This window comes from Ctenocephalides felis, unplaced genomic scaffold (genome assembly GCF_003426905.1).
Source record: "Ctenocephalides felis isolate EL2017-DRISC unplaced genomic scaffold, ASM342690v1 CF-g0.4_SCAFFOLD_03571, whole genome shotgun sequence".
Taxonomy (NCBI): Eukaryota; Metazoa; Arthropoda; class Insecta; order Siphonaptera; family Pulicidae; genus Ctenocephalides; species Ctenocephalides felis.
In genome coordinates, this window is record NW_020539725.1 from 26,000,050 (window position 1) to 26,007,595 (window position 7,546).

The 7,546-nt window shown below is 28.5% G+C and overlaps 1 pseudogene; it reads right to left on the reverse strand.

Annotated features, from left to right (window-relative positions):
* Nucleotides 1–338: 338 nt before the first annotated feature.
* LOC113385851 overlaps nt 339–7,546 on the reverse strand; it is a 12,384-nt pseudogene continuing 5,176 nt past the window's right edge.

Here is a 7,546-nt window from a genome sequence, read left to right on the forward strand (position 1 = left end):
TATAACTTTCAAATAGTCTATGAAACAAATAAATCTTAATTCATTGTTTAATTACCAATGAAGAAAGTTTAAATATATTGTAAAATAAATGAAACAAGTGCAAAAATATTTTACGTAATAAAATATTGCCTTGACTAGTTTTTATGCCCAAATCCCTTATTGTTTCTCTTAATAATAGCTATTCATGTTTTTATAGTAGCAATAACAAAGAATACTGAGTGATTTTTGGAAGTATGATCAATTTAAAGACAATCAATAAATAACTTTTGAGTTATTTTTACTCGTTTAAATTATCACTTGATTGCTTTTATCACAAATTTATATATACTTGATTTATTTTACCAAGGTCTCCACATTTCTGAAGAATTTTGTTGTTGTTGGTTATTATCTGCTTTGTCTTCGACATTTTCTCTATCAACATCACCTTCATCTTTTTCAAAATCTGCGGTGCTACTAACTTTAGCTTTTTTGCGTTCTTCATCCAGAAAACTATCTTCTTCACATTGCCTTTTTCTGCTCTTCTGTACTGACTCAACCCATAAGCTGGTTGAGAGATTGCTATTGCCAACTTTTGGTACATCTTCTTGATTTTGATGAAAACCATAGATTTTAGTTCCTTCTTCTTTATACCCTGAAGGATAAATTAATGGTGTTGCTTTAAGTGATTCAGGAGATATAGTTGTTGTTGAGGATATATGTGGTTGTTGGGGACTTGGTCTTCTAGCAGGAGTTTTGTTTAAGTTATCTTCATCAGATGTGTTAGAGTCTGATGATAGTGTATCTGCAGGACTTAACAAGGGATTTACTACTTTTTGGTGTGAAGATATTACTGCAGTGAATGCGCTTTGTCTAGAAGATGTAGATGAGGCACCAATTTGGATAGCTGAAGCGGGTGTTGATTGAGGGAAAAAGGGTAAGTTACTGCTGTGAGGTAGCACTAATGCAAGTTCACCAGTTGGTAAACGGCTTGGAATTAGCTGCACTCCTCCCATCTGAATACGTTGGTTTGATTGACTACCATTATTGTTTACATCTCCCGGGAGTAAAAAACTGTTTGGTGCATTGGTTGCAGCAACTGAAAATAAAATTTTAATGTTAAACACAGAAGTAAAGTTTTAAGTTTAAACACAGTAATATATCTTATAATAAAAGATATTATTAAATAATTGTTTAATTATAATTTTGAAGTATTTTTTCATTCTTACCTGCATTAGAAGATGTAAGTGGTGTCTGCACCATGGGGTTTGTGTTTGTTGGAAATCCAAGAGCATTTGCTGGTGGAGTTATTTGATTAAGTCCACTCACACAATTATCTAAATGAGCTACCAGTCGTCTAGCAACCTGCAAAATTAATGATTTGATTAATATTTAAAATCGTTTAAATTAATCTTCTGTGTTCCATTAATTTATAACTTAATGTTTTAATAAATTATATAAAAAATATTAAATTAACGAAAATTTGTAATTAAAATGTTGTTACAAACTTTTTATTAATTCAGGAATGGATCAAATCGAAACAAATCAAATCTGGCATAAATATTTTCATACAAAAGATTTACCCAGACTGTATTTTCAAATATATATTTTTTTAATTTTATCAATTACCTCAGCATCTTGGCCAGTCAATCCCTTTGTGCATTTGGCAACCTCCTGTGCACATTCTCCAAAACCTCCTCTGAATCGAGATAGAGAATTAACATCTGCTGGCATCTGCTGCTGCAGCATTTGTTGTTGCTGCTGCCTGCGCTGCACTGATTGCAAATGTCGAACAGTCATTTCTAATATATCAGCTTTTTCCAGCTTGGAGTGTCTGGCTGGCTGTAAGAGAAATATAATAATAAATAAAGGGAATACCATTATCATTATTAACAAAAATAATAGTTATAATGAATAAATTGAAATAATAATTATTATTTATTCCTTATTTTTATTTTTTTTTTTTTTTTTGCTGTAACTTATCTAAATTGAGAATTGTGTTAATTCTGATTGTTGTTGAAAGTAAAATAATAAACAAAAATATTTTTGTTGTCAATTTTTTTTACAATGATGATGAGATAAAAAATCACGTTTATAATTTAAGTATACTTTATGAAATAAAGTTATTGTCTGAATACAGTGCAGCGTTTTCTTACTTTTAATTAACCCTTTACACTCCGTTGTCGCCTTATTTTAACCATTTTATTATAGAAATTTTGTAGTTCTTTTTTTACAAATTTTATATATAAATATATATTTAAAATATTTCTTTTTATAAATTAATAAAATCTTTAACTTTCTTCACTACATCACGCATTTGTGAGTATATATAAATTTTTTTTTTAGTAATAAAGAAATTTAAACCCAGAAAATTTCATAAAAGATATATCACTCATACAATTAGTATCAAAACGGGAAGCATTTATGAAAATAATATTTCTTGTTTAATTTTTAAAACAGTATTCTTCCCTAGGATTAAAATATAATTCCCATGTATCCTGTTTGCGTACATTACCTCTTACTATCGTATATCACAGAAAGACTCCGCGTAATAACAGATTTAAACTTCGCGGTTCCCCTTTCGATAAAACGGAACTGGTTTCCGCGGCATATCCGGTAAGGAAATGAGCGGTTAACTCTGTGTTGTTCGTAAATTATAAATACGGCTTGTTCTCTACTTACTAAAGGAACTCCACATACTAATATAGGTATAAATATAGCAGGCTAATAAGCGTGGGTAAATATGGTGATATATGAGAGTACACGCCTTTTATTACGTTTTTTGTAACGAGGTAAATGACATGGGAATTGCTTTACATTTTGATTTAAAGCTACCACAAATTTGATTTCCTAAAATTTTTGTGTTTGCTGGTCATTTTAGTAGCATAGAAAGCATTTCTAGTAGTGACTTTGCAATTCAGTGACCATTTTTATTGGACATTTTTACTTATTTTATTAATCAACGTTATTAACAAAAGATTCTCGAAAAGTTTTGCAATTCAACAACTAAAAATTTTTGATTATCTATTATTTGGATTTTTCAAACTTTTTCTCGGTACAATTTTAATATGAATTTCAAGAAAAAGCACGTATCATGTGCTCATATGAGAAATCGTGCTCAAGGAATATTAGGGGGCATCCATTAATCGCGCGAACGAGTTTTTAAGGATTTTTGGACCCCTCTCCGCCTTGGTGATTCATGGTGAAATTCAAAATTAGCCCGCCCCCCTCCCCCACCAAACAAACGTGTATTTTTAGTTACGTGAAAAAATTATACAATATTTTAATTTTTTTTAAGATGTTTGATTTTTTTAAAAAAAAAAGTTAAAAATAAATGCACGTGATACCTTACAATACCCCTCCCTTCTCCACGTGATATTTCGTGATTTTTTGTCAAATCCCCACTCCCCCTAAAAACCTCACCTGATTAATGGACGCCCTCTTATTAATATAATGGCAGTATAGAGAACAAGTAATAATTTGGAAATAGAAATAAAAAAATGTAAAAAAACAAATATTTGAAAATTTGACTTGACTTAACTTGACTTCATTTAGTAAATGGTGATTATTTAATTAATTAATAAACAAAAAGAAACAAGTGCCTAAAGTGAGTGACTAAGCTACCGAGACATATTACTATGGAACACTGTAGGCCTATTTTTTAAAATTTTAATTAATTTTTATAATTAAACCACTATTCACAGGCCCATAATATTTTAAAATGATCGGTTTCACTATCAATATGCAAAGTTTCATCAAAATCCCATAAGAGTAACCTGAAGTTTTCCTTGTAAGTAAAGTAAAGTCAAATTTCAACAAATAATTTTTTCTACCAGTTCTTTTGACAAAAAATTTGTGATATGAATTTGTAGATCAAAGTTGCAAGTAAGTTTTTAAAACTAGGTACATAATCCATTCATTTACAATATTTTATCATTCTGTAATCATCAAAATACCCAATCAATGTAGGTTTAAACTTGAAAACCCGATGATGGAACGTATCAAGTACCGAAAGGTCGTTAATTGAATATCTTTAAGAAATCTTTGCGGTTTTAGTAAATTATTGGATTGAATGTTTCGAAAAAAATCAATTAATCTATATATAATTAATAAAATTAATTAATTTGAGAAGGCTGAGATAAATCCTCATTGCGCAATAACATTCATATGCACGATATATATTTTTTTCTTAAAAGTAATAATACTTATAATTGAATAAAAATAAAAAATTCAAATAACAATGCAAAAATAGTTTATTTATATTTTTTCATTTTTTTTTTTTATAAATTCACGAGTGTAACAATTAAGTTCCCTTACAAAAGCATATAACAGTGATTCGACTAACCAACGTAAAAACTAACGGAAAGGGTTGAACTTAGACAGGTTATTGAAAAACTTGATACAAGGGTTAAGCGTATTCACTCTCCTTTGTGAAAGTAAAATGAAACCATATATTATAAATCTGCCCACTTTGATCATTTTTATATTCATGCAGGAAGTGCATAGTACATAATAACATGCATTACAAAACATTTCTGAACAGGTAACGGTAAATGTAGCTGTTTATCAAAATAATTTCCGTAAAAATCTTCATTTTCGGCAATCAGGAAAGAGAAAGTGTTCAGATTTATATCGGAAGAGATTTTTAAATTACGATAATAAGATGTTATACGCTACTTACGCGATAACGTGTATTTATACTTGATTAAATTGCAGGAAATAAAACGGTTGGAAAAGTAAATTATAATGCATATTTAATTTATAAATTATGAAATATATAGATTATACAATTGAAATCTAAGATTAACAAGCAAATCTTTATTTTCTCAGTTGATGATTGTGGTGATTATTGTATCATGAAGAATAGATCTCCCGTATTAATAGAATTTAATTTAATTTATTATGTTATGAGTTATGTGATTCTCAAGATAAATAGCCTTTTTATAAGTGAACTTTGAGGAGGTTGAAATGATTAAGTATTTCTACTTTAAGATGCAAAAAACAATTAAAAATATAGAGAATCAAAAATCAAATTATGAATTTGATAGACTATCTGAATAACTGTTTTAAACTATTTTTATAAAATGCTGGTTAATACGACTATATTAAAATTTTTATGCTAAATTTCATTTTTTTTAGTAATCAATCTATTCAACTTTATAACAATTTGTTTGATCTTTTATTTTAAATTAAAGAGCCAAAAAGCTATATATTTACTGTGCGATCAGGCATCTTACACATGAATCCTAACTTTACGTATGTGTTATCAATGAGGCATCAGAAAGATGCACTTACGATAAAATTATTATTTGATGTTTTTGCGTTTTGTAGGTTAGTCATCACTAACAATTCATACTAAGGTAACCTCGTAACATTTTTATTTTATCGGAATATATATAATTTAAGTATACTTTATGAAATAAAGTTATTGTCTGAATACAGTGCAGCGTTTTCTTACTTTTAATTAACCCTTTACACTCCGTTGTCGCCTTATTTTAACCATTTTATTATAGAAATTTTGTAGTTCTTTTTTTACAAATTTTATATATAAATATATATTTAAAATATTTCTTTTTATAAATTAATAAAATCTTTAACTTTCTTCACTACATCACGCATTTGTGAGTATATATAAATTTTTTTTTTAGTAATAAAGAAATTTAAACCCAGAAAATTTCATAAAAGATATATCACTCATACAATTAGTATCAAAACGGGAAGCATTTATGAAAATAATATTTCTTGTTTAATTTTAAAACAGTATTCTTCCCTAGGATTAAAATATAATTCCCATGTATCCTGTTTGCGTACATTACCTCTTACTATCGTATATCACAGAAAGACTCCGCGTAATAACAGATTTAAACTTCGCGGTTCTCCTTTCGATAAAACGGAACTGGTTTCCGCGGCATATCCGGTAAGGAAATGAGCGGTTAACTCTGTGTTGTTCGTAAATTATAAATACGGCTTGTTCTCTACTTACTAAAGGAACTCCACATACTAATATAGGTATAAATATAGCAGGCTAATAAGCGTGGGTAAATATGGTGATATATGAGAGTACACGCCTTTTATTACGTTTTTTGTAACGAGGTAAATGACATGGGAATTGCTTTACATTTGATTTAAAGCTACCACAAATTTGATTTCCTAAAATTTTTGTGTTTGCTGGTCATTTTAGTAGCATAGAAAGCATTTCTAGTAGTGACTTTGCAATTCAGTGACCATTTTTATTGGACATTTTTACTTATTTTATTAATCAACGTTATTAACAAAAGATTCTCGAAAAGTTTTGCAATTCAACAACTAAAAATTTTTGATTATCTATTATTTGGATTTTTCAAACTTTTTCTCGGTACAATTTTAATATGAATTTCAAGAAAAAGCACGTATCATGTGCTCATATGAGAAATCGTGCTCAAGGAATATTAGGGGGCATCCATTAATCGCGCGAACGAGTTTTTAAGGATTTTTGGACCCCTCTCCGCCTTGGTGATTCATGGTGAAATTCAAAATTAGCCCGCCCCCCTCCCCCACCAAACAAAACGTGTATTTTTAGTTACGTGAAAAAATTATACAATATTTTAATTTTTTTTAAGATGTTTGATTTTTTTTAAAAAAAAAGTTAAAAATAAATGCACGTGATACCTTACAATACCCCTCCCTTCTCCACGTGATATTTCGTGATTTTTTGTCAAATCCCCACTCCCCCTAAAAACCTCACCTGATTAATGGACGCCCTCTTATTAATATAATGGCAGTATAGAGAACAAGTAATAATTTGGAAATAGAAATAAAAAAATGTAAAAAAACAAATATTTGAAAATTTGACTTGACTTAACTTGACTTCATTTAGTAAATGGTGATTATTTAATTAATTAATAAACAAAAAGAAACAAGTGCCTAAAGTGAGTGACTAAGCTACCGAGACATATTACTATGGAACACTGTAGGCCTATTTTTTAAAATTTTAATTAATTTTTATAATTAAACCACTATTCACAGGCCCATAATATTTTAAAATGATCGGTTTCACTATCAATATGCAAAGTTTCATCAAAATCCCATAAGAGTAACCTGAAGTTTTCCTTGTAAGTAAAGTAAAGTCAAATTTCAACAAATAATTTTTTCTACCAGTTCTTTTGACAAAAAATTTGTGATATGAATTTGTAGATCAAAGTTGCAAGTAAGTTTTTAAAACTAGGTACATAATCCATTCATTTACAATATTTTATCATTCTGTAATCATCAAAATACCCAATCAATGTAGGTTTAAACTTGAAAACCCGATGATGGAACGTATCAAGTACCGAAAGGTCGTTAATTGAATATCTTTAAGAAATCTTTGCGGTTTTAGTAAATTATTGGATTGAATGTTTCGAAAAAAAATCAATTAATCTATATATAATTAATAAAATTAATTAATTTGAGAAGGCTGAGATAAATCCTCATTGCGCAATAACATTCATATGCACGATATATATTTTTTTCTTAAAAGTAATAATACTTATAATTGAATAAAAATAAAAAATTCAAATAACAATGCAAAAATAGTTTATTTATATTTTTT